Raw genomic sequence first — 14,898 nt, 5'->3', positions numbered from 1 at the left:
AGAACACAGAATTGGACAAAGTTTGAGTAACTTGAAAACGAGGAAAGTGGGCAATCTTATGTGTGGGAGTTTGAATCAGGATTTATGCAAAGCAAAACAAGTTCACTTCTAGTTGAGGTGAATATCTCATGCCTAGCATTGCAATTCCACTAGCAAACTAGTGGGGCCATTCTTTTTTTCTTTTTCCTTTTTTCTTTTTTTGGGGGAGGAGGGGGGACGACAAATTTATCCTAAGAGCTCTATGGTCTTTAAATTGTATATTTGGTCTCATAGGTCATTTTGGCCTTTGCACGTGTTAGTATAATTTCTCTATCACGCTATTAAGTTGGTTGTAACTCTGGACCTCGAAATCAAGCTAGCAATCTTCTACTTAGCTTCACATTGATAAAAAATCTGACCAACAACATTTGAGCTCATCAGGCCCATGACGTTGAGATCGCTTTTGCTATTAGAAAAGCACATATGTACTGGTTCAAGAAATCGAAGGAGATCAATCTTTGGATATTTGATGCAACATATTGAAAACAAAATCGAGCAAACGTCAAAGCCACAAGGAAGGGGTATATATATACTATGTGAGAAATTTGGGACTTCAAAGCATCGAGCTCCCCTGAACGTCATGGTAACACATTGACTCTGAGGACGACTCTTGTTTCAATATTCATTGTTGAGATCTTACACGGTCTACGCTGTGGGTGTCTGTGTCTTCTCCTACCACTTCTTCTCCTCTCCTCTCCTCTCTTGCATCACTGCTTCTCTTCTTCCTCTTCGCTCTTCTCTTCTCTCCACCTCGCCTTCTCTTTCTCTTTGCCTTGCCTTGTTCCCGCTTCCCCCTTTTGTCTTTCTTCTTTTTCTTTTATTTGATCTCTCTTGCCACCGTTGAGGCGTCGGCCGGAGAGCTGCCCAGATGCACCGTGTATCGCCACCCTATTCGCCCGAGTGCCGCCTCACAGCGCTGCCCAGCTGGCGTCGATGTACCACCCATCTATGCCGGGAAAACGCCGTTTCTTCAATGCCTACAACCACAAGATGTCGCCTGCAACAGCCGATTAGCATGGCTCCGATGCCATATTTTCACCACCTCGCACTGTCGTCTTTCGTCGAGCGTGCCGAAGTCATTGGATGCCACCTGTAGTTAGGAGAGTGGGGTGTGGACCGTCAGGTTTTTGGGACCAAACATAGGCTTGTCCCTTGTTAAATCCTTGACGGCGGATCAGGAGGACGAGAGTAGTGGGTCGGGCTTCCCCTGGCAGATTTCTGTCAAGCCAAAGATAGAGGCTTCTCGCAAAATGGTCTTTTACTTGGGCACCGTCGCAGTACACCATTCCTTGGCCAGCTAGGATACTTTTGGCTATATCCACTCCTTCTCGATGACCTCCTTGAAGGGTTGTTGAGGAGGTGACATTTGGGGGGTGTTCTTCATCTTTACTTACAAGGGTTTGGATCTCCACGGGTGGCAAGGCAAGGCGCGAGAGGAGTGTTGAGTGTTAGGGATAAATGGCAAGCCATAAAGGCTAAACAAATTCTCAATGAACAAATGAGCAAGTTGCACATTTGAGATTTTCTCTCTCATAGGAATAAAGTTGGCCATGTTAGTGAGTCTATCATCAACGATCACACAAATGGCATTATTCCCCCTTTAACGTTTGTGGTAATCTAACCACAAAATCCATAGAAATTATCTCCCATTTCTTTTCTTATATTTCTAATGGACACACCATCAACAACCAGTATTTCCAATGTATTTCTAATGGGCACACCATCAACAACCAATATTTCTAATGGATACAACATCAACAACTAGTATTTCCAATGTATTGCTAATGGGTACATTAAGTATATCTAATGGATACATTAGGTATATACTTAATGTATTTCTAATGGATACATTAAGTATATCTAATGGATACATCATGTATTTCCAATGAATACATTAGGTATTTCTAGTGTATTTTTCCAATGTATACATCAAGCTGTCAGAATATACGGCGGAGATGATGACCAAATCTGGGAACACAAGAGCAAAAACGCAGGCAGAAAAACAGCACGAGAGAGAGAGATGTAGGCGTGTAACTCTGCTCTATATACACAAGAAGATCCCAAGAAATGATACAAATAAGGTATGGGGGTTAGGGGCCTATATATACATCCTTGGGAGGGCCGTCGGCCAGCAGATAAAGTGCCCACGACTGATGAAATCCAGTCGGCCAGCAGCCCAGTGGCCCACGACTGATGAACATGCAGTCGGCCAACACTGGATTGCTCTTGGCACCCTCTGGCAACCCTCCCAAGCCTCAAAAAAAATGGAAAAAAATACGGGGAGTGAGGAAAAATGATAAAACACCTGATAAGGGTAGGCACACCCACAACAAAGGCCCTGGTGTATAAATCTAGACAGGAGATGACTTCTAACACCCCCTCTCAGCTCCTGGCTGTGAAACCAACCACAGGGAGCTGGGGTGCCATCCGAGCAAGTCCTGAGAGAGTGACTTCATGAAGAGGTCCACCGTACTGTCCTCCGTCGAACAGAACTCCAACAAGATGTCATCAGCAACGATGTGTTCACGAACAAAGTGCCTCTGGGTGACCATGGGTTCCTCTAGTGGAAACCCACCAAACCTGCAATGTAACCTCCTCCTGCTCCGTAAAACTGCTCCTGGGCCATAGTAGATCTCCTCGTGTCCGGATCTTTTCTCCAAACCGAGTCACTCCAACCGTGGAGTCGGACTCCATCCAACAATCCCCCCTCTTGTGTACAAGAGTCCATGATCCTTCGCATGCCGCAAAAACCACAAGAAACGCAATCCTGCCTCCCAAAGAGTCATCTGCAACCATGAGCTAAACCGCCTCATCAGGAAGCTCCCGTCCAATCGGTGTCCATCAACCATATCCATGAACCATACAGCTTCTGAGTCACAGAGACATCACACTGCTCACAAGGATCAACACCTGTTACGGTGCACATACAAGTCCTGGAAACCTGATGAAACTTGTCAACCACCCTCTCTGAATCCGGAACCACAAAGCCTGGAGAAACCACCTCCTTCTGCAAGTAAGCACCTGCCACCTGCCTGGCTTTCCGAAAGGTCCCCGTGGAAAGAACATCCTCATCTACCGGAGGTTCTTTGTCCCGAACATGACGAGACATCAGAGCATAAGTGACATGTTCAGTTTCCTCTGACTCACGAACACAAGAACCACCAACATCAGTACTGGAAAGTTCCTGCCAACTGCTGCCATCTACTGGCTATCCACCACCTGGTCTTGGAAAGCCCGCACTTGCAGCGTATCCACACACAAGTGGCCATCAAACAGACTGCCACTCATCACAAGCCTGAGGACCTAGGAGAGAGAGTGCTGAAAGCCTGTAAACTCCATTCTCCACTCCGCCTTCCCAAACCACTTGGCCTGTTGCTTTGTCCGGGAGAGCAACAAAATGCTCATCAAACTCCACCCGTACACCAGTCTTGCAAACCTGATGCACTGACAACAGATGAAAACCAAGTGCCGGAACATACAACACCTAGGAGGAATGCTTCCCCCCTGCCATTGGGAACTATCTCCATCCTGCCCTCACTATGAACTGGGATAGTGGACGTATCCCCAGTAAGAATATGACCAGAAAGCCTGCAGAGATCCTGTAAACCAGAACGGGAAGGAGTCATGTGCCTGGAAGCACCACTATCGAGAATCCACTCCCGAGTGTCTGTTTGCGGAGAGTCCTCCAATCTCCTCCCTGCCTGAAGAAAATAAAACATCGGTGTCCATCACCTCCAGGTGCACAAAAGCTGGAGTCTTCATGATTGCTACTGAGGAATCTTCACCCTTCTCGGTCTTCCGCTTGGGACACTGCCTCCAATAGTGGCCTTTCTCGCCACAATCATTACAGGTCCTCTCTGCCTTCAGTTTCTCGCGGTCAGCGTCGGACTTCTTCTCAGAAGACTTCTCCGATGAAGCGTTCCCTTTGCCCGAGTTACGGCCTCTCGACCGTTGGCCAGTTAAGGCCTCCGAACCTCCACCCTGAGGAGGGTTCGTGAATCGTTCTTCCTGGTCCATGACCATGGGCACAAGCTCCTCCCACGTGATGGTGCTGAGCTTGCCACTGGTAATCAAAGACGAGTAAAATGCTGAGTACGAAGAGGGCAAATGTGACAGCAACGTGATGGCCATGTCCTCTGACGATATCTCCTTCCCAACCTGAAGAACTTCCTGCTGAAGAGCCTGCAGCTTGTTAATATGCTCCCGCATCGTCGACGACTTTGCAAGGTTCATAACCCACATCTATACTTCCAAGGAGATCCTCTTCATGGGCGATACCCTGTTTTAAAGTGAGGCCAAATGCTGCCATATACCTCTGGCCAACGTCATATGCTTTACATGATTGATTACCTGTGGTGTGCGGTTGAGGAAAATAAACGAACGGACCCTGGCGTTGACACGATCCCACATCTGTGTCTGGGCCTCCCGGTCCTTTCGGGTTGATGGTAACTCCCCTTCCTCTACTTCCGGCCGTGGAACACCAACAACGACGAAATCAACGAGGTCGTAAGACTCCAGAACAGATTCCATCATAACCTTCCATATGCCGTAGTTGCTCCCGTCCAACTGACGGTCCACCGAGAACGTGGGGAGTGTCGGGATCTTCACATGTCTCTCGGCCATCTCAAACAAATCTGCCATTGCGGGGATGTCCTCTGAAAAGGGTGGGTCGGTGGGAACAAAGAAGAACTGATACCTGCAAGTGGTTGTCCAGCAAATCAGCCCGCCTTCCTCTTGCTTCTCCTCTTCCCGAACAGTCCAGAACAGTCCACCAATCAGCCACAAAAAAGCCCCCTCTTGCTCACACAAATCCCAAGACCTATCTAGAGCCTAGGGCTCTGATACCATGTCAGAATATGCAGCGGAGATGATGACCAAATCTGGGAACACAAGAGCAAAAACGCAGGTAGAAAAATAGCACAAGAGAGAGAGAGAGATGTAGGCGTGTAACTCTGCTCTATATACACAAGAAGATACCGAGAAATGATACAAATAAGGTATGGGGGCTGGGGGCCTATATATACATCCCTGGGAGGGCAATCGGCCAGCAGATAAAGTGCCCACGACTGCTGAATAGGTCCCACGACTGCATAAATGCAGTCGGCCAGCAAACAGGTGCCCACGACTGATGAAATCCAGTCGGCCACAGCAGCCCAATGGCCCACGACTGATGAACATGCAGTCGGCCAACACTGGATTGCTCCTGGCACCCTCTGGCAGCCCTCCCAAGCCTCAGAAAAAATGGAAAAAATAGGGGAAAAATACGGGGAGTGAGGAAAAATGATAAAACACCTGATAAGGGCGGGCATGTGGAAATCCATGGAAATACCTAGTGGCTTGTGTTAGAAGTCATCTCCTGTCTAGATTTATACACCAGGACCTTTGTTGTGGGTGATCTTTTTAGGTATTTCCAATGTATTTCTAATAGATACATCAAGTCCCTTGTCTCAAGCTCTCATCTTTATTAAGTTTGGATTGGTGACAAGTTTGAACATATGGATACATTAATCCCCACTCTCAAGCACTCATCTTTATTAACTAGGGATTGCTAACAATTTTGAACATATGGATACATCAAGCCCCACTCTCAAGCACTCATCCTTAAGTTGGGATTGGTGACAAGTTTGAACATATGGATACATTAATCCCCAGTCTCAAGCACTCATCTTTATTAACTTGGGATTGCTGACAATTTTGAACATATGGATACATCAAGCCCCTAGTCTCAAGTTCTCAACTTTGTTTGCTAGCACATTGGGATGCCTACTAGAATGTATGTTATGACATACAAACATGATACGATTCCTCACATCATATTGATGGTGCGATTCCTCGCACCATCATCGGGTACACCGGCCTCTTTCTCTTTCCCAACTTGGACAAGATCCCAAATTCTATAAAAGAATAGGTCTCTCGGATACAAATAAAGAATAAATAATAGGTCTCTCGGATACAAATAAAAGAATAAAGAATAGGTCTCTCGGATACAAAAGAGATACACATAACTGAATCTCAACAAAATAAAGTTGTTTTACATGATGCCAATTCTATTCAAAGCATCTACCATTTTATTGCTAGATCCTTTTCGATAACAAATGTTGAAATCAAGTTATAGAGATGTGACATGAGCCCAATCAAACATGAGGTGAGCCTATAGGGATGTGATGTGAGTCTAACCAAATGTTACGAAAGCCTACATAGGGATGTGACGTGAAACATGACATGAGCCGAGCTAGAGATGCAATGTGAGTCAGGTTTGGGATGTGACGTGAACCCAACTAGATGTGCTTAGTCTAGGATGTGATGTGAGCCTAGTGATAATTACACCTAATATTATATTGGGGAGTTAAAAGTTCCTTTGAAGACCATAAGATCATACCTACACATGTCCCAAAAATCTTTTCATGTCATAAAATTTGTATCATCTTCAATTAAAAGGAAAATTCTTGTCCTTCCAATCATGAGCATTAAGGCTGCATCATAATTATGCTTCACCCTCATAGTGGGCCTCCCCTTCTCTTTGGTAATTATGAGAAGAGATGGAACTCTTTACCCTTCTTGAAAGCCTCCATGTCCATGACCATTCCAAGGGAGACGTCGAGATAAAAATGCTGATTCATACCAATAATCATTTTTGCTAACATTTGGATCGCAAAGAAGGGGGGGAAAGTCTTCTTGTTGAGCATTGAAATCGATACCTTGATCTTCCTAGTTAGAGTAGGATTTCTTGTGGATGTTTATGACAAGCTGAATATAACTTTATATATCAAAAGCACCATGTCCCTTGATGGTTGAAGAGGAAGATGAAGAAAGAGTTCCTTGTCATAGTTGCGATAGTGCAAGGAGACTTTCTTGAAGAAGCTTCCTCATGTAGCAATAACATAAAAGACTCAAAAGAAAGTAACTTGGATTCATTGGCAACATTATTCAAATCCAAAAATTGGATAGGCGCCCATAATGGTCCAATGGAATACTTATGGCTATTCTCGCTCTAAGTGCGTGTGGTAGGAGGTTGAGATGATCCCCTATGAATGTACTTCACACATGTATAATGAGATTAAGAATTACTTAATGACTACTTATGTTTATGCTTAATGCTTAAGCTTAATGATTCATCTTTGCTTATGCTCTATGATTGCTTAATTTTATGTTTAATGATTTATATTTATGCTCAATGATTCATTTGTATTCTTAAACAATATGTATATATATGTTAAACGAGTGCTAATGTTTAGAAATTATTGCCACTTTTTTCCATAGTTTCATTTTCATCTTCCCCCCACCCCCCTCATCCTACACAAACATGCAAATCAAGGAAGACCTTTGTTATACTTAATGATTCATTTTTTATCCTTTTAATGACTTCTTATGCTAAATCTTCATGATTCATTTTTATGCTTAAGGAATGCTTATGTTTATACTTAAGGATTCATGTTTATGATTGATTATTATTTTTTATGCCTAAGGAATGCTTGTGTATACTTAAGGATTCATGTTTATGATTGATTATTATTTTTTATACTTAATGATTGCTTTTGCTTAATAATTTATCGGTTTGAGGAGCTATGGTTTGACATACTACAGTCGATTAGATTATTGTTTCCAACAATTAACCCACACCCAGTTCATGAAAGGGTTCCTCTCTGGTCAATATCTACTAATGTGCATAGGTCTGCATGGATTTAAACACTTATATTCTGCCCAAGTTGTAAAAGCAAATGTTTTTTAAAGTTTGATTTTATTTGTTTTTTAAATCAAGCTCACATCACATCTATGGGCTCATGTTTGGTGGTGAGTCATGTCTAGTGGGGAGGATCATAGCTCATGCTTTATGGAGTCACGCTTGATTGTGGCTCACCATCTGGTGGCTCACACCTAGCTGGACTCACCGTCTGGTGGAATTAAAAATCAAACTCACTAAATAACGATTAATGGTAATGATCCAATCAAGGTGATTCATGGACCACTACCCTCACATAGATGTTGCTCACAAATAGATGTGTACTAAGCAAGATTGAGGCTAATCCTAGTAAGCAAAACAACTAATGATGAAGCATAATCACATTAGAATTGTCACGTAGGCGGTAACGCCTGTGACCGACGGCAGACCGGATGGCCAAGGACGTGGCCATCCGGGGTTCAGTGGGAGAGGACGCCCATGCGGAGTCATGGGCAGCCAGGCTAGTGTGGACAGCAGGCCACACACTATATAGCCTAGGGGATGAGGGGCAATCCTCATTCTTCCTCTATGGCTGGGTGGTGAGCCAGAGGCCGTCGTCCCCTCTTGTGGTAACGCCCATAGTGGTGTTACAGTAATCTAACACTGGTATCAGAGCGTGAGTTTCGATTGGGTCAGGGTCCGTGCGTGACCGGGGACCGGAGCCCACTCAATGGTTTTCAACCATTCAAAAAACTCTTATTCTTATCTCCACAATGGACTGTGTGAGGGAGGCGGCCAAAACTGGAAGAAAGAATTCTCTCTCTCTCTCTCTCTCTCTCTCTCTCTCTCTCTCTCTCTCTCTCTCTCTCTCTCTCTCTCTCTCTCTCTCTCTCTGTGGATGCTCTGTAGAAATTGAGCAAGCTAGCTCTAAATCGGCCCATGACTCGCCGGCTGATGGTCCAAGCAGGGGCGTTGCCTCATCCCAGTGGGAGGCCTGCCTAGTGCTACCGACGGCTAGCCAACCAGGCCAGCGCGGCGGCAGCCAGCCCATAGGCGGCCAGCCAGGCCAGCGTAGCAGGCAGCCACCAAAGCCAGCAGCCCCGGCGGCCAGCCAACTTTTTTTTTAATTTAAAAAAAAACCAAACGAACACCTCTCCCGGCAGTGGAGGGATAATCTCGGAGGTAAAGGGATAATCCTAGGTGGTTCAGGCACAGGATCCCAAGGAGATTAAATTTTTTTTTTTCATGAGTTATAGGCACCTTTCTCTCAGATCGGAGCATCCCGGAGTAGCGACGCTATTAGAGGCTCGCAACGTAACACAAATCGGTAGTCGACGACAGTCGCAGAGCGACCTTAAGGGCGGTGACTATTCTCTCTCCACCACTGCTCATTTTATTAGCATTTTTTGTAATTTCTGAAAAGATGTAGGGGGGAAGAGAGCTTGAGCTCTTGCAAGCACACACACACTCACAAAACCCTAATAGAGAACACACACGGTGAGAGGCTTCTTCTTCTTCACTCAACACTCAACACACCATATACACACAATAAGAGTACACATAATATGAAAGGTACTCAACCAATACATACGAGGGTTCTCTATAGTGTGAACCCAACTAAATGAGCTGGCGCTATAACTATGCCAGTCTCTAGAATGGCTGTCACACAGCCTGTCATCCCACTGGCCGCATATCACCGAAGATCTCACCAACCATGCCAGTGGTGTAAGTGTGGGGCCTATCCCCCAAGCGGGTCATCAGTGTCCACCGCCTCACTAGACGAGCTCGATATCTCAACACTCCCCCTCGAGCTCAACTCCATCTCATGTACACCAAGTGAAACCCTGAATCTGCGGAGCTTCTCTGTACCCAATGGTTTGGTGAAGATGTCAGCTACCTGATCCTCTGTGCTGACATAAACAAGGTCAAGTTCTCTTGCCAAGACCTTCTCTCTCTGACGAAGTGGTAGTGGACCTCTATATGCTTCGTGCGAGCATGGAAAACTGGGTTCCTGGCCAACTGTATACTGCTAATGTTGTCATAGAAAATGACAACTTGTCTATCCACCACTGATAGACCCAAATCTGCAAGTAGCTTTCTCAACCAAGCTACCTCACATGCTACCATAGCAGCTCCTCTGTACTCGGCCTCTGTACTAGATAGAGCAACCGTAGGCTGCTTCTTGCTGCTCCAAGTCACAGCAACACTCCCCAAAGAAAACATGAAGCCACTGGTAGATCTTCTGTCTGAGATACTGCCAGCCCAATCAGCATCTGTGTACCCATGTACACATATCTCTATCCCACTCTCATAGAATAGTCCACAATGCAAAGTAGACCTCACATACCTCAGTATGCGTCTCAATAATGCATCCAAATGCGGTTTCCGTGGAACCTGCATAAACTAACTCACCAACCCAATAGCATAGCTCAAATCTGGTCTGGTGATCGTCATGTAGATCAAGCTTCCTACTATGCGCCTATACATAGTAGGATCCTCCAAGATCTCTTCTGAATCTGCACTCAACTTGCCATTCTGATCCAATGGCACGGAAATAAGCTTACAGCCTGTCATACCATACTTGGACAACATGTCCAAGCCATACTGTCTCTGCAGTAATCCAATACTATGTGGTGACCTAATCACCTCAATGCCCAAGAAATATCTGAGCTCCCCCAGATCCTTCATCTCGAACTTCTGTCTAAGCAAGATCTTTACATCAAAGATCTCTGCATCATGGTCCCCCGTAATGATCAAGTCGTCTACATAGATGACAACAAGCACAACTCCTCTATCACCATGTCTCACATACAGCGAGAAATCTGCATTGGCTACATGAAAGCCAATAGTGACAAGATATTCAGAAATCTTGTCAGACCATGCTTGGTGCTTGTTTTAAGCCATACGAGGCTTTCTTCAACTTGCAAACATGCTCGGGGTGACTCACATCCTCATAACCAGGTGGCTGCAACATATACACCTCTTCTTGCAAATCCCCATGCAAGAATGCATTCTTTACATCCATTTGATGATGTAAAGACCATTGCTTTGACGCAGCCACTGCTATTACAACTCTCACTGTTGCCATCTTGGCAACTGGACTGAAAGTTTCCTCATAATCAATGCCATATGTCTGCGCATATCCTTTGGCTACCAATCTAGCCTTGTACCTGTTTATGCTTCCATCACTATTATGTTTTACTTTGACACCCACTTGCATCCAATGGCTTTCTTGCCTTCAGGCAATTGCACTAAATCCCAAGTTTCATTTCCATATAGTGCATCCATCTCCTCATCCATAGCTTTCTCCCAACACACATTTCCAACAGCCTCATCAATGCATGTGGGCTCAACAACCTGCACAACCTTTGCCATATATGCATAGTGATGTGCCACATAACCATCATAGGTAAATCTATGCACAGGATTTTTCACTCTCCCAGATCTTCACAGCTTTTCATTCATGGCTTCCATAGCCTTCTTTACACCAGGTGTTCTCATAGTAGCTGGGATCCCAAGCTCCTCATCAAGGCTCATATCTGAGCCACTAGACTCTCCATCAACATGAGGATGCCCTGCAGAAATGTCAGTCATACCAAGGGGCTCAACCACTTTCTCTTTTCCTTTACGTGGTGTACTAATCACATTTGCAGGACTGGTATTATGACGCAGCCTGCCACTCCATGGTCTATCAAAAACAGACCCACTAGATGAGGACTCTCCTGGTCCACTCAAAGACTGTGATTGCTGACCTGCATTCTGTGTAACCACACTTACACTCACATCAGCCCCAATAGCTTCTTTTTTAGCAGCATACCAGCTGCTCATCTCATCAAAGACAACATCCCTGCTTACCCTCAACTCACGTGTAGCAGGGTTATAACACCTGTATCCCTTTTGCTCAAGGAAATATCCAATAAACACACATTTTTTAGCTTTTGGATCCAGCTTAGTTCTCAGCTCATCTGGCACATGCACATATACAATGCATCCAAAAACTTTCAGATGAGACAGATCAGGTTTTTTGCCAGTAAATCTCTCCTCTGGAGTTACATCATGTATGGCTGCAGTTGGAGTCCTGTTCATGATGTATACTGCCGTAGATACAGCCTCATCCCAATAGCTATGCGGCATATTCTTCTCTTCCATCAATGCTCGCGCAATCTCAGCAATGTGCCTGTTTTTTCGCTGAGCAACTCCATTTTGCTGTGCGGAGTGTATCTGCATGTAAATTGTTTCCAAATACCATTCTTCTTCAAAAATTCAGAGAACTCATTGGAGAAGTACTCTCCCCCTCCATATGACCTTAGGCACTTTACATATTTCCCTGTTTGCTTTTCAACCAAAACTCTGAAACTCTGAAAGTGAGTGAACACCTCACTTTTCTCCTTCATGAAATATACCCACACTTTCCTTGTGTGGTCATCAATGAATGTCACATAGTACCTGCAGATAGTACTTGCAGCCTCCCATAGACATGGTCTTCGTAGGATCCCATACATCTGAATGCACAACATCTAGTGCATTTCTGCTCACATATCTATTACGTGGAAATACATGCTTTGTTTGCTTTCCAAATTAGCATGCTTCACATATTCTCTGCATACCTTCCTTTTTAAACTTTGGCAGCCCTGTCATAATTCCTTTAGTCTGCATAGACTTCATTCGCTGCACATTCACATGTCCAATTCTTTTATGCCAAATGTCTGTGTCTGCAACAATTGGACGGAGTTTGAAACAATGTTTCGAAAAGAGTTTTTGCCTGTTAATGAGGCGGAGAGAAGCTGGGAGTTATGGGACAAGTGCTCGATGGAGAACAAATCCCTGACTCAGTACATCTCAGACTATAGGGAGATAGTACTCAAGCTAAAGGGGATCGATGCATTCCAAACATTGCGAGGCTTTAAAAAAGGCCTCAAAGATTATTACCTTGAGTACGTAGAGCCCTTACAGCCTAAAGACTTGGCAGAGGCAATTAAGTATACGCAGATATTTGATGACATCAAGCACCGTAGTGCGCGTGGTGGTTCTAGCAGGGCCGAGGGTAGTGAGAAGAGGAGGTCAGGTCTCTTAAAAGAAAAGGGTTCCACAGTGATAAGCAAGGGGATAGGATGGACCAAGAAGGACAGGGTGGTCATTGGTCTAAAAAAACGTGACCATCCAAGAAGAAAAAAGGCAGCGAAATCCAAAAGAAAGAGCAGTATATTAAAGCGCGAAAGGAAAATCGCTGCTTTAATTGCAATGATGTAGGGCACACGAAGGCTGAGTGTCCAAAGCCTAAAGCAAGCATGAGTGGCAACGAGCCCAAAAAAGATGGTAAATCCTCTAGGCAGTTGCATACAGTGCAGAGACTCCCTCTCAGTTCCGCAGAGTTCAGAGAGGTGACAGTGTGTCATTGTGATGAGCATCACGCTTATTCAGTGACACCAGCGATGTGGCAGCCTACTGTAGGTCCGCATGACATGGTGCGCATCTATGGCACCATAGGTGGCCGTAGAGTCACAGTTTTTATTGATGATGAAGCTAGCCACAACTTCTTGAACTACTCGTTAGTCAAGAAGTTGGGGTTGACTGAGACCCGAAGTGATCATGAGTATACTGTTGGTCTAGCCAACGGATATGACAAAACGGTATGGAATACCGTAGTATTGGGGGTCCCATTATCTATGCAGGACTACGAGGCTCCACTTAACTTTCTGGTCATGCACTTAGCCAGAGCAGACGTATATCTAGGCAGGGAGTGGCTGTATGGCTTGGGCCCTAGTCTAGCTCGAAATTACCTACATAATACGCTACGTTTTGAGCATGGAGGTAGAGTCATTACCCTGTAGGGCGACCGTACTGTCCCCGCCACACCACTTATTTCCTCCATGGAGCTGTGCACAGCGGTCCGTAGAGACCAGATAGCAGAGGTATATGCTTGTTACCCTCTTTTAAATTCTGTTTCCGTAGATGAAACTGTAAATGATGTTTGCGTAGACAAACAAGGAAAACAAAATAGCCTTGGACGAGACCCACTGTTTGAAAACCCTGTTTGGCATGCATGCGATTCAAACAAGAAAAAATCCAAGGTAAAAGAGACATTAAAGAAAAAGTACGTAGATACTTTAATGAATTTATTAGAGGAATTTCATGATATTTTTCCTGATGATTTGCCAGATCGCTTACCACCATCTAGAGAAGTAGACCATGGCATTGAAGTTATGCCAGGATCAAAACATATAAGCAAACCTGCTTATAGGTTAAGCCACTTCGAGGCACATGAGGTGGAAAAACAATTGACGGAATATTTGAACAAAGGCTTTATTTGGCCTAGTTCAAGTCCGTGGGCATCGCCTATTCTTCTGGTAAAGAAGAAAGACGGATCTATGCGGATGTGCATAGACTATAGGGCTCTTAATAATCAGATAACGATTAAGAACAAGTATCCGATGCCACGCATGGATGAGTTGTTTGATCAACTCTATGGATCGAGATACTTTACAAAAGTAGACCTGAGATCAGGGTATCATCAGGTTAGAATTAAAGCAGAAGATGTTGCGAAGATAGCATTTAGGACTCGTTTCGCGCATTTTGAGTTTTTGGTTATGCCATTTGGGCTAACCAATGCTCCAACGACGTTTATGACGCTGATGGACAGCATTTTACATCCATATATGAAAAAATTCATAGTAGTTTTCCTAGATGATATTCTTGTGTACAGTAAGACACAAGAAAGAACACAGAGCATTTGCATCTAGTGTTCGAGTTGTTGCGAGAGCACAAACTATTTGCAAAGAAGAGCAAATGTGAATTTTTTGAAACAGAAATTCATTACCTTGGCCATATTATATCCGTCGATGGTACGCGGATGGAGCCAGAAAAAGTAGAGGCTATTCTTAAATGGCCAACGTCGAGGAATCTCGAGGAACTGCAAACAGTATGTGAAGGACTACGCAAAGATCGAAGTCCCGTTGTCACTGACCAGTTACGGTCAAAAACTAAAAACATTAGTTGGGGGGAAGCCTAACAGAACAACTTTGATAAGCTCAAGGTGACCGTAGCAGCTACACCTGTTTTGACTATTGTCGATCCAAATGAGCCGTTTGTCTTGGAAACAGATGCTAGTAATGAGGCCATTGGGGCCGTACTTATGCAAAGGGGACGCCCAATTGCATTTGAGAGTAAAAAGTTAGATCGTGCGTAGCGTAACTACTCGG

This window comes from Cibotium barometz, chromosome 60, assembly GCF_041138505.1.
Source record: "Cibotium barometz isolate CiBa-2024 chromosome 60, ASM4113850v1, whole genome shotgun sequence".
Taxonomy (NCBI): domain Eukaryota; kingdom Viridiplantae; phylum Streptophyta; class Polypodiopsida; order Cyatheales; family Cibotiaceae; genus Cibotium; species Cibotium barometz.
This window is presented reverse-complemented; position numbering follows the sequence as displayed.